This window comes from Antedon mediterranea, chromosome 6 (genome assembly GCF_964355755.1).
Source record: "Antedon mediterranea chromosome 6, ecAntMedi1.1, whole genome shotgun sequence".
In the NCBI taxonomy this organism is placed as follows: Eukaryota; Metazoa; Echinodermata; class Crinoidea; order Comatulida; family Antedonidae; genus Antedon; species Antedon mediterranea.
In genome coordinates this window covers 5,456,520-5,482,406 of record NC_092675.1, presented here as the reverse complement: position 1 = coordinate 5,482,406, position 25,887 = coordinate 5,456,520, and the positions used below count along the sequence as shown (strand labels likewise).

General features: G+C 31.5%; 1 protein-coding gene across 1 annotated transcript in view; it reads left to right on the top strand.

Annotated features, from left to right (window-relative positions):
- Window positions 1–10,581: 10,581 nt before the first annotated feature.
- Window positions 10,582–25,887, top strand: part of LOC140051257 (tachykinin-like peptides receptor 99D) — a 31,095-nt gene continuing 15,789 nt past the window's right edge. Inside the window, exon 1 of the mRNA XM_072096404.1 lies at window positions 10,582–10,757. The gene's annotated coding sequence lies outside the window, so the exon portion shown is untranslated. The remainder of the gene's footprint in view (window positions 10,758–25,887) is intronic.

The window sequence follows — 25,887 nt, the reverse complement described above, 5'->3', positions numbered from 1 at the left end:
TGAACATTGAATATTAATTAAATCAGACTTATAAATCAGGTTATTTTGTAGTTTTAATAAAATGAATCACTTCCATAGAAAAAAAAAACGGAGAAAAATAATGTTTTACTTATAAAATAACATGATAAATGGTTAAATTCAACCAAAAATCCATTGGCTGGCAGCCAATTTGACCATTTTTTGCTTTAAATTCCAGTTTTTTTCAGGTAAATACATTTTTTTTCGATCCAATTTTGGGTCGAAGTCAATAACTATTATGTGACATTAAAATGGCATATTCAACAACAAAAATTGTAAAAAATTATTTTTCAGGGGGACAATACATCTTTAATACTATTTTTATCCTGATACATCACAGGTATCTGATAACTTAACACACAAAAAACATCTTAAAACCTTAGCAATTGTTATTTATATTATTGTAGGAAAACATGAGTTTAGTGATATTAAATATGATTTATATACAGTACAGTGAGCTTACAGCTACTATACTAAACATTGAACAATTTTAATTGTTAAAAGAAATATTTTTGACAATGCCCATTGGCCAAAAGTATTTCAGAGCACGTGACATTTTCTCACGAGTTAATCCCATAGAGGGGGTGATCAAACTGTTACCGTCGGTGTTACTCAATTAATCGTGTGCGTCCTCTTCATTGGGTATATTGATTATTAGCCTCTGATCCAGTGGCTGGTTACACCCATAATGTTTGAAAAATAAAATATATGATATTAAGTTTAAGTAAATGACAGTTATAATTCATCTCAATACTATATATATATATATATATATATATAAATCCAAAGGCAAATTACTGAAAAAAATGACAATGCTGTGGGTATCCGTGGCTGGATCTCAATGGAGATACAAAAATAAAAAGTGAAAAGCTAAATCAAAACGATAAAGTAAACAGCCAGAAAAGTTAGCAGAGCTTTCGGGCAACACTAGCCCTTCATCAGTGCAAGTGAAGGAATTTGGATAACGTCATAGTATAAAGCTGGCAAGTGCTGCCTGGGTGGACAGGAATAAAAGAAATATAACAAAGGGAGCCAGGGTGGTGTCTGAATAAGAGGTGAAAACAAAGAAGGTAGCTGGGTAGAGATATAAACAATTTTGGAATGAGACTATATATATATATATATATATATATATATATTCAAATAAAAAACAATATTTATTTCATTAAAAAAAAAACGCAGAGTTTCGAACCCAAGCTAATGCTTAGAGTAGTCTATTGAAACAGAGCATTACCGGTTTCGCCACAAAGTACATGACTGAGATGCTGACAATAGTCTATTTATACGAACTTCATATTACGTAATTCATCGTAATTCATAAATATATTCATGACCGTCAAAGCTGGTATTAACCTGTTTATATCCAAGATGACCGGTGTAGCTCAGTCGGCTGAGAAAAGGTTGCGGAACGCTGCTGTAGACTAAAAAAAAACTCTTTTATAACGTCATACGTATGGGAAACGTGTAGCTGCTGGCACTGTGCATTGTGCACTGAGTCTTAAAAGCAAAGCCACTAATATCTAAGGATATTGGGATCAGATTTGTGTTGATTAATTCATCCACCGATTCTTGCATCTTAATCACCGAAGTAATGGGACTCCTTTTGCAGTTTTATAATGAGGATAATAGATGAAGCTTAAACTTTAAATTATGATCTTGTTCTGTATGATTATGAAGGCAAGACGTCAAAATAATACGAATACGGCAGAAAATAAATCAATCAAAAAATTTTAATAAAATCTGAATCAATGCGATCTCATATTGTATATAGGCAATATTTAATTACATTAAAACTTCATTAACAAGGTTAATTGTTCACTAACTTTTCGTAATTACGACAAAAATGTATCATAAATAATCAAAATAATATCCGTACCAAAATTAGATTATATTACTATAATTATATATATTATACTATAAATAGAGTAAATTATATAAGTTTATTAAAGTTTATATAGGCCTATAGACAATTATTACATCGATTTTTTAAAACAATATTATACGTATAATGTCGCAAATGACCTTGCATAAATCTATCTATAATATGTCAAAATAAGAAGCCAAATACACTACAAAATATTGATTATAAATGTATGTTAAGTAAATATGTAAGTTGATCTAAATTGAAAGTCTTTAGTTCAATTAAAGATCACGTTTTGTACCAGAAATCAGAAATCAGATTAGTATAAATAGAGTAGTAGAGAATGTATGAATATGGTAAAATTGGCGGCACTACTGGAAAAAGTGGTAACACAATATAGGCTATTATAGTGTATGATTAAACATCTTTTAAACAATTTGTTAATGAAGTTAAATGTTTGGTCGAGGCTGATATTTGACGTGGATTATTTAATTATCCTAAAGAAGAATCATAAACATTGCTTACTATAATATTATGTATTCATTAAAATATTGTTTATATTATATTGCTACCACCAACATTATTTTCTGTATAAGATGAGATTAATAATTATAGTCGTTGATTATCGCATAAATTATCCACGAAGGCCAACACGAATAGGAAAAGTTTGGCCTTTAGCAATATTATATGAGGAAGACACCTTTATGTTTTTAAATTAAAAATCTATTTTAGGAGCGTAAAAATGTTGCCAACCAGCATTATCAGGAGAGTCTTCTATAGGATATTCTTTGCTTTTTGACAATCCGCCAGGATAGTGTCCTGTTTTTTCCCCTTGCCAACTGTCTTGCTTGTTTAATCTTTTTCTTTTTTGTATTATTATACATTTTTATCTGGAAAATAGATGAATACTGAATACTGAAACATTGTTCAATATGGAAGTACGCCATCTTATGCACTTAAGGTTTAACTGTGTTGACTCGCAAACTTTTTTCATTTCTGTTTATCTCACAAAATGTATATATAATATTTTGTTTTGTTTGTTGATCTCTCATATATAAGACTTATCTTCCACTTTAACCAAAGAGGGCGTTCTACAATTAAGTTTTGGAACTGAAATATTGGAAAATTTACATTTTCATCTTTTGTTTTTTAGCTTCAGGACATCTCGCTATTTACAACAAGTAACAGTAGCTTAATTATTCATTTCAAACGCATTCATCTTCCTATCAAGATATGTCTTTCAGCCGTAAATTGTAATGATATACTCTAAATAGTCTTTTAAGACGCAAGAACGTACGTACTTCGGTACAATAATCTTTCTGATATCATTATTTCAGTCATTTTTGTCAATTTGTTCTTCTTTCCTTACTTAAACGTGGTTGATCGATTTCATGGTAGTAGAAATGTATACTTAAATAAGACTGAAGGGCAACAGGCTTATTAAAACGAGGCTTCCGGTCAATTACATTATTATCTCACTTGAATATGTTTGAGAAATTGGAATAAATATACTGTGGACAGGACATTTTACATTTACATGTATAATATATAAAATATTTATACTTACGGAACTTACACGTAAGCCTTGCTATATAATACAAGTACTGAAGCAATATCAACTGAATACTGATTATTTACTGAGAAACTATAAAAATAAATCGATACATTTTCTTATAGTAATAATAATAATAATAATAATAATTATTCGGCAAAAGTTCTTAAAAGTACGATTTACATTTCATCTTGCCAGGAGAAAGTAATAGGCATGAGCCCAAACAGAAAATTGCTCTTACTCCATCATTAAGATAAGACCTATGTGATGAGTAATTGTAAGCGATTTTTTTTTATTTCGTTTTCTTATTCTCCGGCTTAGAAATTAGTCAATTCTTGGTAAAGAAACAATTGTTGCTTATATTGCTGCCGATATTTTATTTATTGAACAACATTTATTTTATATATTTGTTGAAGATATAATAACATTCAGGATCTTGACGGTGATGAGATTTTAGTTCTTCAATTAATAATGACGCGATCGAAGATGTTTGTTTGTAACGGTATATTAGCACATACTGGAACCATTCACAAATAACAGTAGTATAACGTTACATATACCATTCGTTAAATTCACATTCAACAGAAATTGACATAAATGTCATAATTTAGAAGAAAACATAGTGAAAACGACTCCACCAGTTAATATAAATTGCTCCCCTGATAGAAGTATGACTTGCCCGAGGCCTTAGTTATCTCGTTTTATTTTATCAGAAACGTATCGCTATTGGCCGAGGCAGGTAACCTGTAAAAGGTTAATTGTAGTATACTGTTGATTGTGCCGTAGGCCTACAAAACTACGCAATTTTTTGATTCCAAAAAGCAATAAGTCCGCCAACATCTACGTATATGAATATGAATAAGGCTTCAGCCAATCAAAAACGTATATACTGCGTCTTGTAAGTAAATTTGATCGTAGAGAGCGTTTATAACTATCCAAGCAATTGAGGTAATATTATACATGTGTATTATAAAACATATACACACTGATTAATCATTTTGGTTTTTAATTAGTGATTTATTTTTATGCAATCACGTATTTTTTTAATCATACGTTGCGAATATTATCTGTCTGGAGTGTAATCTTAGATATAAGATTATGTTGCTCATTTAATTGACTGATATAGTTGTTGTTGTTACCAATTCTGTGAAAAGCGTAGGCCTACTATTCATCCATGATTTTTATTTCAGGAAAGACTGGCATGTTTGTCTGGCAAGATTGTTGGTGGATGAGGGGATTCACAGCTGTGTGGAAAGCCTAGCAGCTTCTCACTTTTTTTTAAAAAAATCATCAATTTCTGTTAATGAAAGATCACAACCTTAACCATGGAAGCCTTCGTGTAGAACAATGCACTACACATGCATTATCTCGTGATGAGAGTGTACGCTTTCCCAACGTATTTCCAAATGAGTCCCAAACATATCGTTACCATTCTAATTGGTTCTCCATACATTTTGAGAAATCGCAAGATAACGAAATCTTTTCTCTAAGTTTCTATAGTCATTTACGAGATTGAAGCCTTGACTAAGACTTAGTTTTCTAAACCACTTTCTGAACGACTCCCTTATCATAGATACACAAGTTTATTCTTCTCTTAATTTAGGTTTATCGATATTGACTAGTTAGGCCCTAATTGATCTGTTTATCATGTGGGCAATTTCGGCAAGAAATGAAGAAAGTAGGAATATAGGAGCAGAAAAGAGCGTACCGTGGTTCATAAGGATAAATTCGGATATGTAAAGAATAAATATTATTTAAATCGACTACATTGGTGCTTTACGCAACAGACAATGGCAATGATAGGGCCTACAAATTGTCATTGCCATGCATAAGCATGATGGTTACATGTTTTACAGCTATACTCCATACAATGGAATCGCTAATAAAACATTACAGATTACAGAACTTTTTTCCAGAGATCCCTCTCTCTTTGTTCTGAGTTCCGCCTTCCGCATGCTGTCAGCAGGCCTAGATCCCAAAGGTACCGTAAATACATTGCAAGTTTATAAACGCATTTTTGTTAAAACTAAAAATATACATTCTATTAAAGAAGCATGTGTATCACGGAAACTATAGAGTCGCTGTAAATACATTGTTTTGTTGATTCTAATAATAAAACTCCGAGAAATACAAGGAGATTTATACAGAATAGAGCATCGTTTACTCTCGAATTAAAAACGGAAATAATCTAAAGGCGAAGCGAATAATGAGAATTTAATGAACACAATAATACCTGTTTTATTTGCTTTTGGTAATTAATAGGAAGCTTTGATGCACAGATAATGCGAAGAAATGGACTCAAGCGCAAATGCATACCAATAACTGGTTCATAACCCCCATTTGTGAAACTATGGAATTACTTAAACACCCATTACAATGCCAAGGACGACACGTAACTTTCGAGTTGGATACAATAACAACATTTCCATTTTCTTACCACCTTTTTCTGCAAATCTCCCGTTCAGCATTAATATCATTACAAATACATCCGTTTTGGAATATGTATATTTTTCTGTAATTAGGTTATTTATTCCACTAAGCTTAGTCCTAGAAAGTGTTATCCAGTGTACGCCTAAGTGGAAGGGAATGGGAAAGAAATGCAGGCAAAGAGTTGCAACTACATTTTGTACGCGTTTGTGACTGACCTCACGATTCTCTGTACTTTATCTCCACATATCATGGAATTATCATATACAATTAATTTAACATTTGATACTTATACAATATTTACAATATCGGATTAAAAGAATTAATCAATGACGACAAAATTCTGCAACCTTATGAATATTTTTAATTAATTTAGATTTTTTCTAAATCAAGTTTCTCTTGTTAACAAGCACAACATGCTATTGTATTGACTTGTTGGAAGGAAAATGCTGAACTCAAATAAGAATTAAAACGACAGTGTATTTTGCTATGTGGTGTTAAAGGTTGAATATTGTATTTATCTTGTGTATTAAAACAGTTTCCAGTGGAGGATCCAGGATTTTTTAAATTGGGGGTGGGGACAGAGCCTAAAAGATATAAAATAAATTACTCAGCTGAATTGTAAATGAGTAATTATTAGCCATTTTATTTTCCAGATCTAAAATCATCTGACACGAATATATAAAATGATTAACTTAATAATAACTAATATCGATAAATTACAATTATGATAAATTCACATTTTCATTTATTGAATGAAGATTAACTGTTGATTGTGGATCAAAATAAAACAATCTTTTGGCAATGTAAATTATCATTCTATAGATTAATGGGGTGTGTTCTTTTTCGACAATTGGAATACTACGGTACCGTACGTCATGGTTACAGCGGATTGTCATTTTGTTCTCATAATTTGTTTCGGTTATGGTTTTTGTTAATGGTGAATGAATGAGAATACTCGGCTAATACATCTGTCGGTATATCAATCATTTTGTTGACAATAATGAACTGGTAATGTTACTTTATACCTGTCTGTAGATATTATTAATTATTTCCATGTTTTAACGAATGTCCCTTTGTAAAGAGATTGCCGACAACGATGTAATTACAATGAAAGTGTTCGGAACACGGCTTAAATAAATGTTTGCTTTTGAGCAAGCATTTGGCAAATATGATGAATGGTCAGTGTTTCCAATCATTAGTTATTATGCAAGTATTGACCAATGATAACTGACAGCTGGAATGAGTCTTTGCATTTCATTCTTCTTGCTAGTAGTAACGTAGGAAACAATAACTGGAAACGCACAACAAGACTAAATTCCCCCTTCGCCTCATCACCCAGACACATACATTCCTCATATACAGCGATTCATTCCATACAGACCATTACACATTATTGTACACCCATGAGATTATGCCTAATGAATGTTGAAATGAGATCTGGGACATTTTGTGACGCTTTACTGCAATTCTATCTTTAATTGTGATTTTTAAGGAATAAAAAAACAAAAACAAAATAAACTCCTCAAATATACCATCACTTAAACAGCTATAAAAGCCTAGTGTACGGTTGAAATTATAAGGGAGTGGACTACAACACTTTTTCTATGTAATTTCTATATTTTTAAAATTGAAAATAATAATTTCGCAATATCTAAAACTATTGTATTTTTGGTGAATAATCATCATTTAAAGGTACACGGCTGCAAAAGTATGTATATATTTTTAGCGAATAGACAGAGGTTGAAACACTTGAATAGTACGGTAACTATGAATAACCAAACCCTATACAGGGGTAATTTATCACAACCCGTCGCAGACAACAACCTGCATACAATGTATATTTAACTATAGCAATCACAATATGATTGTACGTCGTTGATTGGTTTTGAATCTCACGACACACTTAGTAATGATATAATTACTGATAGTAATACTAGGTTATTTACATTCAATGATGATCTAATTCCAATGTAATTAACATACAACCATCTATAGATTTCCATTTTATATAGGCCTATTAATATATAGACCTTAAAATAATATACATGTGGCCATGTGTTGAAGTATATATACATTACCAGCACCCAGCAATTTATTTGAAATGTTTTACTTTATATTTCCAACAATATTCGAAATTTTAAAATTACCATTGTATTAATCATCACCACCATTACCGCTGTCATCATTATCTGGACATTATTATCATAATCATCCTGATTATCACCTTCTTTTTACTATTCTGCTAATCTTTGTCCTACTAATTGTCACCCTAATCTTCGTTGTCATCTACGACGCAACACTCATAATAATACCAGGGTTATTAATATTGATTGATTCATTGATTGATTCATTGATTGGTCATCGATACGGTAATCAATATAGTTACTAGTGTCTATCTGTTATCCAAATAATTAGACGTAGGCTTAATGTAAAATAGAAGGTCCAACTACTTTAAATAGCCAATCTAACACGATTTTCTGAAAACGAGTAATTACGAAACACATAAAACCTAAATTACCATATTATCTTAAAGCCAAAATATCGTATCCACGTATTGAATTACACCTATATTGTCTTTGGTGTCCATCCCTGTTTGATTAATGCTAATTCGAGATATGATAGGATCCTTTCTACGTACAGTATCATTAATCCCCAGCAGTTGCTCTCTTTAATAGAATGTAAAATTTAGGTCAGGTTACGACTTTGGGTCGCATGTGTTGCTTTTGCTAACGCTTTATGTTTTTATGTAAAGCTATACTATAGTGTTGGATTATCTCAAATAAAATGACCACAGCGCATAGTGTTGTGTGGAAGATAGTAACGTCAGTAAACGTAATTTAAGTTGATAAATTACAAGAAAACAGTAAAACGTCAGTAAAAGAAATGATAGTTTATACTAATGTTCATGATGAAATGTCTGGATTGTCTGAAAAAAGGTTATTAAACATGATGTACCATACAGCATGAACAGAAATATAATAATTATAAAAAATAAAGAATCAGAGACTCCAGAGAAATATCGTGTTTTTTCGGCATTAGCTTGCTATACTTTTTCATGGAAAATTTACTAGTCCAAGTGATAGTACAGTATGTACAATTTAAACATAAGAAAACATCAGAGGCGAAAGGTGGCCAATATCGTGTTTTTGCGCCATTTTTGCTATACTATGAAACATTGTGATAGTGTAACCAATACGCATGATAGTTTCTACAAACCATTCAATTTGTAGTATTTTATCCATATTATCAGTGCAATAAATCTGTTATTATTAGAACTGTGTATATTAATGCTACTCTCCATATTAGTGTATTTGATTGATTACCAAAAGTGTCATTTGCCCTCTGCTGGGAAATGTTACTCAGCTCATTCTTCACTTTTATTATCACTGATGTTAAAAAAATTTGTACAAAAATAAACTGAATAACTTCCGATTTATAGTTGATGTAGATAATACACAATTTCTATATACTTGAACTGTTTCCTTTGCAAATAAAAAAGAAACCCTGACATGCTTTGTATACTGATATCAATATATATTATGAAGATATTTAAGGCATGGCTTTAATTATCATTCTGTATAGTTAATGATTAAAATTAACACCGGAACTGAATATATAAATAGGCCTATAGATCTACTGTAAATTAATTAATAAACGGTGAAGATGACTAAATGAGAATTATGCCGCCAAACCAAATATTCTTCTTAATATTCCATTCTACCATAAGACCACGACTTTCATAGTATGTTCAAAACCGATTGGGTAGCGACTTTCAATACTCTGGGCATTGCAGGCACGGCGGTGGAACAGAACTGTGTGCGCAAGCGTAACATAGATCAAATGTCCTGCCTCATATAAATTAAATGTTTGACATTAATTGTGTTAGATGAAATATTTCTCATTTGTAGGCATAGACACGTTGTTTACATACAACCAATGATTAAAATGTCATCTTTTACGAAGGGATAATTTTTCTACCATGTAAATCTTCCAATCCTTGAAAACAAAATGTTAAATGTTATATCAATTTATCGATACAGTACTATACGTTTAAAAAGTAAGTCCGGAAATATAGGCCTAAAGAATGAAACATACAGAATTGAGAAAACAGACCGCTTCTGTCATCGGAAGTCAACATTAATTCAGTCACGTAAAATAAAGAATTCATAGAATCATCTATTTTTAGTCGACTAAGTCGACTCTACAGCTCACTTCATCCCGAATATTCTTTTTGTGATGTTTGTTCTATTTTGTTTCTTTTTGTTCATTTTTAGTCGCGTGCAACGCGACTCTACAGCTCACTATGTCGGTCGGTCGGTAAACACTAACTCAAGTTTGAGTATGCGACTGCAGCCATCTATATGGCCTTGTTATGTATGCAAATCATTATTTCAAACAACCTATGACCAATTCACACCAATAAAATTCAATAAAGTCATTTTAATTAAAGTATCCTTTTTTTAGTTGTGAATTTATCGCTTATAGTAAAATATAACAATCGATTTAATATTTTTACGACTAAATGTTCGTACAGAGAGAGCCATACAAGGACACCGATGATGCGCGTACGACGCGACGTCACTCGAGAGAAACATCAAGCATAATGGAATAGTCCATCATAGGCTAATAGGTTATGGTATATAAGACCGCAACAGAATGGTACTCAACACAGATATACGTATACCTGTACCGTACCTTCCTATCGTGCCTTAGATATATAAAGGTGTATTGTCACGAATTTTTGATAACAGATCTTGATGATAAATAATTCAAAATAATTTTTTTCTGAGGATATCTTGTTTTTTACGGGAAGGGAGAAGTGCTATTAATAGATTTTATTGATGGTTATTTGCGTATGTGTCAACATTAGAAGATATTCAAAGAAAAGGCAACAAGGTAAGTTCATAAATCTACATTTCGCTTATCAGAACGAAGAATATATTAATTTGCTTTCCAAACGTATAGTATTAGCTTGGCACTCCATAATGTTCAATAAATGACAAGACAAGCATTTTCGTTGACGGTGACGTTGTTGAGATGCATTAACGTAGTGGACACAATAAATGAACATGTTTTAAACAGACATGGTAGTAACTGTCAATAAAAAAGCAACACAACAAAACACTAATTGACAGAAGATAATTGTACTACTCCATGGAGTATAGAGTCAGAGAGTATATAGTATAGTATAGAGTCAGAGAGCTAAGTTAATTGGTCAAATGTTTTGTCTTATTCTGACGTAATTAACATCTGACAAATTAACATTAACTGCATTTTCTTCTGTTTTGTTGTTGATAACTTGTTTTAGTTCAAATTTGTTTTAGTGATACTGATAGCAGCATTTAAGTGACAGTGTATCTTGAATGCTATGATCTGATTGACATTTACTTTCTTGGCCTCAGGTGTAACTGAAAATCTCCAGATAGCCATTATGGAGACACATATTAACAATGTTTATACATAACGTTGTTTGGACAGTAAACTTTAATTCCATAATTTATATTGAAGAAATAGAAATCGGTAATTTGAAGATAGCGAGCATGGCCAGACAAATACGTTGATATAGTTTTTTAATCGACATTACCGATAGTATTAATAGTTACTAATATTGTGATGTATTTAGCATTCTTTTTGACAAAGTATTATTTATTTTCATTATTATTGTTGTTATCCTTACTATCGTTGACATCGTTATATTTACCGCCAATTCCACTGTCCATCGTCATCAATATCCACAAGTTATGGAAATAAACGTATTAATCTTTATAGTATAAATGTTAATTTAATCATCATAAGCGTCTTCCGCACATTCATTATCATGATCATCTCTCAATCTTCATCAGCATAATAGCAACAACCGTCATCATCATAATTGTCTGAAATTTCATTGGCAGCATCCTCATCAACGTCTACATCAACATCTTTAACGCCATCATGATTAAGATCATTAACACCATCGTGATCAGGATCATCAACATCCTCCTGATTATAATCATTATAAACATAATCATCGTGATGAGGTTCATCAATATAATTGTGATCATAATCATCATTGTGATTATAGTATTCATCAACATCATCCTGATCATAATCATCGACATCTTGTGGTCAGGATCATCAACATCATCCTGATCATAATCATCATCATCGTGATCAAGATCATCAACAACATCGTGATCAGGATCGATTATTTACATTTGTAATACCGTACTTACTAACCATGTTACCATATTATCATTGAATTACACCTTCAACACACATTACACGTTATCTTAGTGGTACAACGTATTTGTTATTACTACAGTGCATCTTTATTCCTCATAATGAACCGACAAATACGCCGACTTATTGGAATGGCAAAAACGATCTCTTAATTGAGATCTGATCTTTATATATGCCAGCAACTCTGAGACACTCTCAACCGAAGTGGTTACTTGATGCATTATCTAAATAAAATTGCTACTCAGAATTCAGTCAATATAATGTTCAAATTAAATGCAGAAAGAAAAGCGTATAACGTACAAGTAAATAAACAAATAAGGATATAAAATAAATAAATGGTTTCATGTGGTATCACATATAATGAGTTCTGATGATGAATGTTGCTCTGGTTTTATCCACAATAGTTAATTTCGCGTTGGCGTGGATTATTGTGAAAAAAGACAATAAAGTGATGCGCGCCATTACGATTATTATCGTTTAAACGCGCTCGTAATGCCATTAAGGACGTGCCCACCATGAATTACTACAATGTGAACACTCTCCTAAAATAGGCACCGGAGGCTAAAATAACTGTCAATATGTTGAGTAGGGATGTTTGGATAATAGCACAAATTAGAAAGTATTGAACCAATACCAACTTGCTATAATGGTGTATTATTATTACCTCTCTCTATCTCCTGCAAAAAATTATAAACGTATGGATACTGTATTTTCATTCCCAAAATAATTTGTATTGTTAACAAATCAATTCAATGCAATATCATTTATCCACGGATGTCATTATGTTAGTTTATAGTCCATATGCTGGACTAAGTCACCAGTCATTTCGATGGCGTAAGTTCAAATCCCACCCCATTTTTAATCCCTGCTTTGTATATAGAAACAATTTTCTTTCGCCATGTTTTACTTGACAAATAAAAGGACACAATACGGTAAAGAATATGTGTATGTTTTTACTGGATAGTATGATAATTGTTAACATTTAAACCTATAGTTCTAAATGTTGTATGTAATATATAGGAATAAATTAAACATCTTATAAGAACGTTGTTTTAAACAAAGATAGGAATCTTGGAAGAGGAAATTCGTCATTTGAAAGACATTTGCAATGTAAAGTAAATGACTGATTTTCCTATTATTAATTTGTAAATGAGTGGTAGGCTTCTTGAATTCCATGTGTACATCGAGTTTGAAATAATTGTTTATGTAAAGCACCTTTATAGATCTCTTATAAAATAAGTTAAATAAATCTAATAGCTGTATTGTAGCACACTTATAACACGACAGGAACAAGAGGAAGCCACGGTAGTTGTACATTAGCTGGATTTTTGTATGGGGCGCCGTTTGACACACTACCTATTCTATTCTACAAACCATAGTCTTGTCCGTAATTCAGCAACGTAACTTGCGTGTGATGTCGAGAGAAAAAAAATAGTATGTTTGTAGTCATTAAATTGGCTTTCAGACAGAATCCTAATCTGACCATAAATACATTGACATTTTATATACCTCAGAATGATAGATGTTCATAATAAACCACGATGATTTGTTCTTCATTTATAATTGAAACAATTGAGGGGGAAAAGAAGAAATGCACTGTAAATGAATATGTAGGCCTAGTAAGTTAAATTCATTAGATGCCATTTCTGTCCAAGGCATTCAATATAATAGTGTGATAACAAATTAATGTGTATGCGTAAGAATATAAAGAAAACTAATTCAATCTAATTGATTAACAATAAAAAGGTATTATTGATTTAGGTATATACATACAAACATTTTTACAAAAAATTAAAATTATATAACGGCTTAGGTATATTGTCATTTTTCGTCTCCTGGACATCAAGTCCATTAACACAGAGTCCAGTGATCGAGTATCTTAAGTCTCCGCATGCGCACAACTTCATAGCAAATCGAAAGCTCACTAATACTTAATACTTACAGTATTATTGAAAAATGAATGCTGATCCTTTTCACCTTGTGCGCCTCTGTATCGAACTTATATAAATGTATTTATAAATTAAAGTTCAGGAGAAAGATTGATAATTGTTCCTTTTTATAAAAAAAAAGAGATTTCCTGTTTTTTTATTGCTCGATGACATAAACATTTCTACAAATTTACCTCATTCATTATGTGGATAATCTATGTATTTTAGAAGAATGAATTATCAGGTTTTTCTGTAGGCATATAGAGCGGGACCTGTGGCATTTCCCACTTGCCTTTGTGGATTTATCACCGTCAATATACTTCTTTAAAGAACAATGCCCCCACATCAATATGCAGGAACGAATAAACAATTACTGAATCTGGAACACGACTTTGTAAATCAATCATTTCTACTCGACACAGCTTTTGTGTAAAGGTAACCGATTGACGTCTACATCTTCATAGTATTATTTAGTACAGATTTTAAAAGCAATGCAACTCTATAATCAAATAAAACAATTTCACTGATGAAGGGCTAGTGTTGTCCGAAAGCTCTGCTAACTTTTCTGGCTGTTTTACTTTATCGTTTTTATTTAGCTTTTTGCTTATTTTATTTTGAGATCCAGCCACTGAAACCTAAAGCATTGTCATTTTTTCAGTAATTTGCCTTTGGATTAATAAATAAATTGATACACTGGAGGTAACGAAATCATGTTCGATAATTTAGGCACTACTGTATGTTGTGTAGGCTAGTATAACTTTATTGCTAACAACATTTGTCCACACTTAAACAGAATAGGTAATATGAGTTGTTAATAAATCCCTGCCTTAACATCATTACGTTGGGTCTGTTGATAAAACTATACAGGAGATTTATTGACAAAATCCAATTTCCACTGGGCTAACTTTACTCTGTAATCTCAACCCAAGTAATTATTTTAATGTCAGCAACGAAGATACATTGGCTGTACATTACCGATGACTTCCGAAAACCCATAAGTTCAAACTATTAGCCCGAAGCAGGATTTTCTGCTAATGCAGCCGGACTTATCAAAACGAAATACGGTAGCAATATAGTCAATCAGTGTAGCGTTCTAGCAAAACAAAGCTTCTGAAAATAAACATGCCTAATTTGGTCAGAAAATGATTTATGTTATATGATATAATTTTAATAGAGAATAAATATGTTATTGTTGATTATTATTAGTATTATTATTATTATTAACTTGCTTATATTAATCGTCGCATATACAATTAAACATGTAGATACACAGTAAGTTCAAGTTTAACGTATTAATTTCAATCAATTCAAAGTCTACTTATCAAAACGAAATACGGTAGCAATATAGTCAATCAGCGTAGCGTTCTAGCAAAACAAAGCTTCTGAAAATAAACATGCCTAATTTGGTCAGAAAATGATTTATGTTATATGATATAATTTTAATAGAGAATAAATATGTTATTGTTGATTATTATTAGTATTATTATTATTATTAACTTGCTTATATTAATCGTCGCATATAAAATTAAACATGTAGATACACCGTAAGTTCAAGTTTAACGTATTAATTTCAATCAATTCAAAGTCTACTTGAGACATTTATTGGTATTACGCTAATGAATCCGCAAGGGTAAACGTTCAGTCTTCCTTGTAAACAAAAGTATGATGGCTACGTTAACCAATTAGAATGTTGGAAAGAAGACGCAGGAAACTGCGATTAGAAAGCGAGTTTAAAAGATCAGTGTAATTTTGAGTATTGTTAAAAAGCTCTTCTGTAACACGGGGCGCCATTAGAAGCAAACATATTCATTCATTCATCTTTTTATTTCGGAATATCATGGTGACATATTATATCCATAGCAAAAGAGAGAAAAAAAATCTTAATCTAACAGTTCATAGTGTATTTTTTATTACACAGGTTGGGGGTGAAGTTGCATTTACAGTTTTATATAACAACTATCCGGTTCTTGCGTGTCATGTGAGACAAGATTAAATTGTTTTGTCTGGACAAAAAAGGAAATTACAAATTTTCTTAAAGAAACAGGACCTTTTAAAATGATGGAAACTTGTAATCTACCATGTTATATAATAATACTTATCAATAACAAGTAGATACAAATATAGCGTAGTTTATTTTACAAACACCTGCTTCAGAATGTTCTATGTCGAATGTAAATCGATCACATCTGAAAACAAAATTGGAAAAAAAAACTAGCAAGGCAAGCTTTTATGTATTTTAAAAATAGATATATTTTCTTTAGTACACTTCTCAATCTAGTCTAGTGATCAGGCTTCCTTGGACTCTGGTAGAACGTACCACAATTCAGTTTAAAAAAAATGCCATTGAAGATAATCAGAAAAAAAAATAGATATAGAGATAGATATAAGAGAGTTTCTGAAAAATATCCTCTACCAAGCAAGCATTCCGTAAATAACATAGGCATATAATATCGAATACCATTTTCTATATGGTCCCATCGAATATCAACTTCAGGAAACAAACATTGGATGTTGGGTTATTTTTCAGTTATTCTTATAGTATTGTGGTGACTGAATAATGGTTCTAATCTATGAAGCGTTGCTTTTTCTTTTTAGTATGGTAATTTAGTTTGCAAATTAATATATTTAGTTACTGCCAAACTGTTAGAAAGTGGTTTATTATGTATAAGTAAGTTCAAGCATGCATGTCTTACTAGGTAAGTTGCTACTACCAGGTTAGGTACCTAACTAGGTAAGTTGCTGTACATCGTGCTACCAGGTTAGATTAATCATAGTTCCTCATTTGCTTTTCATTTACTTACGAATTCGGATGTAATTGCTTGACAACAACTTGAAGTAGTTGAATTTAACCATGTGCGTTAATTTAGAATGTTTCTCTAAGACTAGGCTATAGTGTTTGTTTTAATCTCAGTCGAAATATTGTTCGTGATTGCGTTTCATGTTTAATTCATTAGTTGAACTATCTTTCTCCAAATGAGTTCAGATATCCGACATAAGACCTCGCTCTCCAGAAGAATAAACACACTTGTCGGATTGCCAGGCAAAGTTCTAATTTTGTCCAATTATACTTAACAAATACACAGGATATTTATAAAGTGCGACACATTGGTTAGTCAGTCATCTGAAGTGTACATGTACATAGGGTCAATTAATGTGAACTTTATGCTTTTGTCGATGTTAAAGTATTTGGTAAATGTTAAAATATGTAATCATAACAGCATGAGTTCTCTGAGACCGGAATAGTATTAGATCTACTACCATTCCATCAAATCCATTTCATTTGGGAATTGTAGGCCTACTGTAAAACACCAGATGTAGTTAGCGGGAGTTCAAGTCGCAGGAATTTGAATCTGAATAATTGTATTTCTGTCATGTATGCTTCATTCTCTGTGTGTTTGTTTTTTGCATTTATCATGCGCTCTCCCAGGTGTCCCATTCATTTGCTCTTGTCTTCGGTTCTTATGACAATAATCATGTTTGTTTTACAGCACTGATAAATAAGGTTTCATAGTTTTCTTGCATATTTCGCTATAACATTATGTTTTGCACAACAAAGAGCGTAACGTATTTCGATTGCTTTATATTTGTCATGTGTTATTGATACTGTTAGAGCTGTATTCTCCTTTTCAATGTTCAGGATCCGCCATGTTTTCAAACGGTTTGAAGCACATCTAGGCCAGCATAATCCTCGTAGACGTCACATCTGTTCAATCCGTCTAAATATATCAGAGCATGTCATCTGCTCTCAGTAAGCAAGATATTTGAGTAAAGTGACTAATTATAAATCTTAATTAATTGCAATGTATCTGAACGCATTTAATATTTGTGATAGTTTGATGAATCGTCTTGTTTACCGTGTTATATATAACACAAAATATAAAGTATGACGTACCTCATCAACTAAAACTATTTTGTTCATTTTTTATTTTGTTTGTGTCTGGAGTAGTAGAAAGGTAACCATGCTTTGTACATCACTATGGTTTGTTTTCTTCTTGGATATTAAGTTAAAGTTGTCCCTCTTCTGACAAGTTAAACGCCGAAACTTCATGCATGACTAAACCAGCGTACATTTAGCCCAAGTGACATTATATTCAGTTAAAGGATAGAAGCATCACAGTGTACGTCAAGTCTGCAACAAAGTTTGTTAGGGCACAATAATAAACTATGGAAAATTACAGAAAAGTTTGCAAAAGTTAGGCCGTGCAGGCCTTTTTGTGGGATGGAAAAAGAGAAAAGGTTAAAAGAGTAGTTCTTATAAACGAATATGAAAGTGGTGGTGTTAAAGCGCCTGATTTCAGGTCACAGGTTAAATCTTTAAAAATATCTTGGCTTAAAAGATTGTATAACAATGAGTATTCAAAGTGGAAATGTCTGCCAAACACATATTTTAATAGAATAGGCCCAAAAGATATTATTGAAAACATATCATATATTGATAAGAAAAATGCTAGTTTTAAAGCCATACCCGATTTCTATAAATCTATACTATGTATTTTAGTCAAACTTAATAGTGGTATGACTTAACGTCAATTATGTTATGATGATATATTGCATCAACAACTCTGGTCAGGTGTGCGAAATATTAAGGATATTGTAATTGAGAATAGGTTCATTAACGCAAATGAATTACTTGATATGCTTAGGTATAAATCAAACTGGATTGCTGAATGGCAAATTGTATTAAACGCAATTCCAAAAGAATGGAAAGAGAAAATCTTTTTAAGGGATAAAAACCAAAAGCACTCAAAAACAACACACGTTCGATGTTTGAATATGAGTCTAGAACCATCCAAAAGTAAAACAAAATGGGAAACATATTTTAACATGGAGAACGATTGGTCTCTAACATGGAAAAGAAAAATTAAAGATATTAAAGATAATAAACTTAAACAGTTGAACATCAAACTATTGCATTGTATAACACCTACCAAAAGAAGGCTGTTAAAATGGAAAATAAGCAACACAGATACTTGCCTACAATGCAACGTAGTAGAGGATGATGCCCATTTCTTTTATGAATGCCATGAAGTAAAACCCTTATGGGAATATATTAACGTTTACACCATGCACAAATTTGGGATCGAGGCAAATTATCGAAACATTGTACTAGGTACAGGAAATAAATATGTAGACCACATGTTCTCTATTGGATGCTTCTGCGTTTACAAGACACATACTTTGAAAAATGTAAACAAATGGACCGGATCATTGTCTCGTCTTTTTATGGCGAAAAAAAACCAAAAGATCTTACCTTAACCACCTATTATAATTTATATTGATGTGAATCTGATTATTTAAAATATATTACATAATAATGTTGTATAATACAAATAGGCAGTTTCATTTTATCTTATATGAAATATCAATTTAAAAAAAAATTGTATAAATTAATATTGAAAACAAAAAAGAAACGTAACGCAACATAAGTAACGCATGAGAAGATAAGCAAACAAATATAACCATGAGACATAAAACTAGACACAGGAGTAAGAAAAACATTTTTAATATTTTTGTTTTTGTTTTTTTTTATATTCGTATTTTAAAATAATGTATATAATCTGTATATAGGGTATAAATGAATTATATGTCAAAAATACTACCGAAAATAACTATACAACGTTAGTAAATGTATCTCCTACAGTACATTTATTAGTTAAGTATTCACAATTTTAAATTTAATTATTTAAAATTATGAAAAAAGGTGGATAACAGAAAAGAAATAATAATGTTCTGATTCCAAGAACAGTAACGTTGATAAAATAAAAAAAAATAAAATATATATATATATATATATATATATATATATATATATATATATATATATATATATATATATATATATATATATATATATATATATATATATATATATATATATATATATATATATATATATATATAAACCAAACAAAAGTAAGAATAACAATGAATAGTTATTATTATTATTATTAGAAATAATTGTATTAATCTGTTGATGAAATGAAATGAATAAATAGTGGTTAACGCCACAAAAGAGAAAAAAAAAGTTAGGCCGTGCACCTTCCTAACAAACATGTTTAGGTTTGTGAACTCAGCGTTCAAAATAAAACTTTCATGTGGTTGCTTTTAATATTCATGTGAATCACCAGGTATAGAGTTTCCAGTAACTGGTTTAGAAGAATCACAAACATCTCCAAACACAGAGCTTGCAAACACAACATTTGGGTAAAGTTTGCTAGTGTAAACTAGACTTACTATGCCTCTTGGTCAATGTTCCTATGGCATGCAATACAATATCTTTGATACTTAAATTCAACCGTTCCGGCAGTAGATAGTATTATACAGTATATTGTTATCTTTTTAAAACGTAATTGATGTTTCTTTTAACCTTACCCATGTCGGTGTTCTATTCCACTTTCTGTTATCTATACCTATAATCCTAACTTAAAAAATTGCAATAAGTCATCTTAAATTCGTCTGCAAGTTGCGCAATTGTTTTATCCTTATTCACGTTCAGTATACCATGAAGAAAACAAAAATATTTTGTTCCCTAAAATAAGGCGCACCAAAAGTAAAGGACCTCGATCTTTATTATCTTATTGATTTAGGCCTAATAGAGTTAACCTATCTGTTTTTAATCAATGGAACCATTATAAACAAATTTACTGTATGTATGAATATGTAATCAATGTGTCCATATATCCCAATTTCTGTTAATTTCGATACGTAAAATCTACATTACAATTGGAAATCTCGTTATGTCGGATTCATTTCAAACGATTTGACTAGTTGGTTCATAAAAAAGCAGATTTTATTATTCAACGTGACCTTTTAAGCTGACCTCCTTTCTATATACGGTGTGTTGCTGTCATTTCAAATAACCAAAGAAATGTTTCTTCAGTAAAAACAAACTCGAAATTGTAACTGTTTTATTAAAAATATAATCAAAAATAGGCAGATTTAAAAATTAAACATGAATTACTAACTAAATTTCTTTATGTTATGTGTATACAAAGTATGTTACATGCTTATAACAATTGGCATCATCTATACCGGTAGGTCTACCAATACAAGCATAAAGAATGATATAATTCACTTTCAACAAATAGATACGAAAGCCTATTTCTTTGAAACAAATAAGATAATACTTTTTGAATAGTGTATATTTTTTAAAACCTAGAACCGATTCAGAACATTGCTGATTACCAATGACAACTATTAAGATTAAAATTCGGGCTAACCAACAACATTTTATTGAAATGAATATTGATTGCTGACCGATTTTAAAAACATTTGTGTCTTTTTCTCAAAACAAAGTGATGAAAACTTCAACATCAACCAAGATGCGTTACTGTCACGATAAGCACATATACGCCATCAAGTTGTTAAATACATTAAGCATTAAACACCATGCATAGTACGATAATGGCCACTTAACGCTACCATAAAATTATTTTCTCTTTTCAAATCTATTTGCCTGATTTGATTCTTTCTGTAACTTTATCAAAGTCTTATCCGACAAACTAACGAGTCACATTAAACAACCACTTCGCTATTTGACAACAATATAGTACCACAGCCTACATAAATATCTTTGGAATTGGAAGAAGTATAGACAACTCTTTGGAAAGAGAGGAATCTTGAATTCCCTTTTCAGAATTAACGGAAATATAAGAAATATTACAATTTATATACCGATACGACTTTCTAATTTCTAAATAGTCCACTGGTGCCCTCTCTAAATATCTTCGGCGTCTGGAAATTGTTGGAGACCATCTTTGAGTCATAACAAGATTAACCTTGGAGGAAAAAAAATCTTGTCATATACAACTCAGAGTTTTTACAGTCAGAGATCGGGCGAATGTTCTAGCATGAAATAACTATACATCATGCCAAATTTTAAACATTAAATCAAAGTAAGCGAAGTAAAGTAAGTTATTTGAAAAGCAAACCAATTTAATATGAATTTTGTACCGTATATAGTGAATAGCTTTGTCATAGAAACCAAGTAGATAATTAGGCTGCACAGTATATCTAATCAATTGTTGCAACCTGCCTGTCACATTAAAGCGTTTAATGTGACGCGGAAAATGTAACAATTTTGCGTTAACCTTAATTTTCACCTTGTTACCTTTGCTAGATTAGTTTACATCATATAATTACGCCAATGAATTAATTATCATCATACAAAATTTTATATAAATCATTCAAATTTGCAATGAGACGTAACAATTTGTCAAGTTCAATAGAAATTTTGAATTGAATGTTTTTTTTAATGTAATGATTGCTAGAAATTAAATAAATCAATCTCAATTTCCAAATAAAACTGACAGTTTGACGTTTCAAAGTTAAAAATGACGGCAATAATGGCAAATTTAGGCATTCGTTATATCAAAAGAAAAAAAAACATTTAAATTAATGTTTTCCTGCATGTTGAATAGAAAATTACAACTGTTTATTTTGCATCATAGTAACCGTCGAAAGGTGATTAAGTTTAATTGATAACTGTTCTAATTAATTATTTAATATACACTTTACAGAGATTTATAATTTACAAATCACATCTTCATAAGATGGCTGACAAAATACAAAGCAATATACAGCAGAGTAAAAACAGCTAAGAATGAGACAGACAGCGTGCAACGCGAATCTACAGCTTACTATGTCGGTCGGTTGGTCGGTAAACACTAAATTGAGCACGCGACTGTTTTAAAGACAATTAATTTGACAGTTACTGTACATGGTATACAGTGATCCCATTAGCAAACATCATGGACACTGTGTTTGGAATTTTTGAAAACACTTTGCCGATTCTATGTGTAGGCGAAGACTTATTGAGAACCTTATTTGCATAAAGCGTGGTTCCCACTAGCGACGCAACACAAGGACGTAACGCAATCACAAGCGATGGCTTATTCGCTTGTGAACTGTCTATAACTTCGCTTGTCATTGGTTAAAACGCTTGCGTTGCGTTTAAGTCCTTGCGTTACGTTCTAGTGGGAACCAAGCTTCAGACTTGTTTGACGTAACATCAAAAAGTTCCCAGTGTTCCTAAATCATTCAGTCTTATGTCCTGGTAATTGCAACATCGAAAGCTTCATATTGTCAACACAGACGTACAGATTAATTTGTCAAGAATACTATAAATACGCCGCGCCTAAATAGAATGAACACAGTAATTTAAGAGTAATATATACATACATTTCCCTCTGTCGTATCTAAATTAATTGCATCAAAGATAAAAGAAACGATCCGTTTTGTCATTGATCGTGGGTTCAATAGTTTTTGATGTCGTTTATATACATTTAACAGGGACACTACTTAGCCAAATTCTTACAACCTCGTCCTAATGATATACAATTTACCATTATCAACCATTTGCTTGACCACCGATTATCAAGAACAAATTAGTAAAATAAGGAGTACTTGACTTGCTACCGTATATAATAGTACGAAACTTAAGTACACTTTAAGAGTATTACCAGTAAAGTGGAATATTAACAGATACCAGAGGAAGAAATAATTTTTGTTTTGCCCAACCGAGAGACAACCGTTGTTCACAAGAACATTGTAAAGTATTATGTGTGACAAAGGTTGCAGCAAATAAATTAAATAAAGTATCTTACATTCCATTATCTGCATCATCACCTTCTTCGATTTATCTGTATTTAAATTACCTGTTTTCACTATTTACTCCACAACTACAAACATGTGGAACGAACCCACAAATAAGGAATAGAATCTTCAATTAATATATATTAATTTTTGTTAAGATTTATTGCCACTCGTTTGACTGTAAAACATGACTCAATGAAATGAAAATGTTAATTGATCAAATTGTAATTATACTTTCTAAGCTAACAGTAAATCAACCAAAGAAATGCTTTATCTTTATAGTTGGTTAAAGATAATAACTATTGTAAATCTTTTATGAACAAATATTCATGGTTTATTAATCACTACTTCTCAGAACTAGTAGATGCATACTTTAACATAATTGAATACTAAATTGCGTATCTCAACTAATGCCAAGAAATGGAGGTCAAAAAGTGAGTTTACGTACGATTGCTTTGTACTATTAGAATAGCCAATTAGAGTAATCTTTGTCGAATCTTCGTTTGTCAGTTATTTGTGTTTTCTATGCTTAGATCACAATACCTAACAACAATCAGGTACGTTTGAAACAACAATAATATACAAATAATGAATGTTTATAAGTGTAATGGTACAAATAATGGCATGAGGTGAATGAATACACTTCACTTTCATCATTCACCAAATGCGCCATTATTTGAACCATTACACGAATATAAAACATTCATTATTTGTTTTATATAATATCTAAATATATATAAATCCAAATCAAATTACTGAAAAAAATGACAATGCTGTGGGTATTTAATGTGTACACTAGATTTGTTTTCCATCCGCGAAACGGTTTTTTTTTCGTACACAAAAATGTTTAAAAAGTACTATTAAACGATCGTTTAATAGTGCGTACTATTGCACGCCATGTGACCCACAATCGTCCAATCAAATGACAGGAATTTATTTAGGTGTTATATAATGTGTAATAATAATTACATCAATTAAAAATAAGTCGTATGTGAGTGTCGTAGGTGAGTGGATTTTTGCCATGCCAATACAATTGGAAATAAAGATCCTGACAGAATTAATAGGTTATATGCATGATAATGCATATAACCTAAAAATTGGGTGCGCTTCCACATTTAATAAAGAGGGAAATGGTTCATAGACGTCTGCTATCAGTATAAAATCTCAATAAATAGTTGGGGTCGCTAAGCGAGTCAAATGGCCGAGCGGTTAAGGCAGGGGCGCCGTTTACCGTACCTAAAGAGCCAACAAGGCCGACTCGCTCCTAGTTCTGGTGGTGGAACAAGTCTTCTCGGATAAGGACTATAAACCGTAGGTCCAGTGTACACAGTTATAACCTGTGTGCACTCTAAAGAACCCAGTTCATTATTCGAAAAGAGTAGGGGGTTACCCCGGTGAACTGGTTCACAAAATAGCCCTTGTACCAGGGGGATTACCACCTATCTGATAGGACAGTGATTTATTCACTATTGGTAATCCTTGGCCACATTGCCTAAAGACATAAAATAAAATAAATAAATAAATAAGGTCCCTATGCCTGTACAGTGTCTTCTTATCATGTTTATGTAAAGCTAATATGTTCTGTAAACGTAACTTACATTTTCAAAGTTTTTTTTTTAATATTTAAAAATTTCACGTATAGGCAGATTTTGAGAGGAGTTAAAAAAGGCAACGGGACATCTTTCAATGAGGAAATCCAATGGGTGAAATATTAGAATTTGGCGACGGTGTAATCATTAGGCTAGGTTATGATCGACGCAAGTTGAATGCTCATCAGTAAGCCTGAAGAAGATGAATCTGGTGTATTAATTCATATTAGGCCTAATACCCTTTTGAGATTATAATATTAGTAAACAGAACACGACCGTAGTACGCATCAAATGAGCGATAACGTTTATGTAAGTGTACATCATTCTTATCATTTGTCAACATTGTGTTAAGTCAATGCTATTGATTAATTATCGGTATCGATTGAAATACCAATGTGATTAAAACGAACAGTAAAATATTTATATTATATTAGTATTGATCGCAACAATATTGACAGATTCAAACTAGAACGGTGATATAGTCTGTTGAGGTAACGAACGAATTAAAAAAAGCATTTTCTTTTTTTAAGTGCAGTGTATGTACTAGAGAGTATACCATCGTGTATTACCAATATAATTAGTCTTCTTATTCAGGACTTAATAGTATAGTCTGCATAATACACTTGAGTGGATGTTTTAAAAACGTATAAATATAGAAACCCGGACATATAGGAAGCATTACTTTGTGTCAGA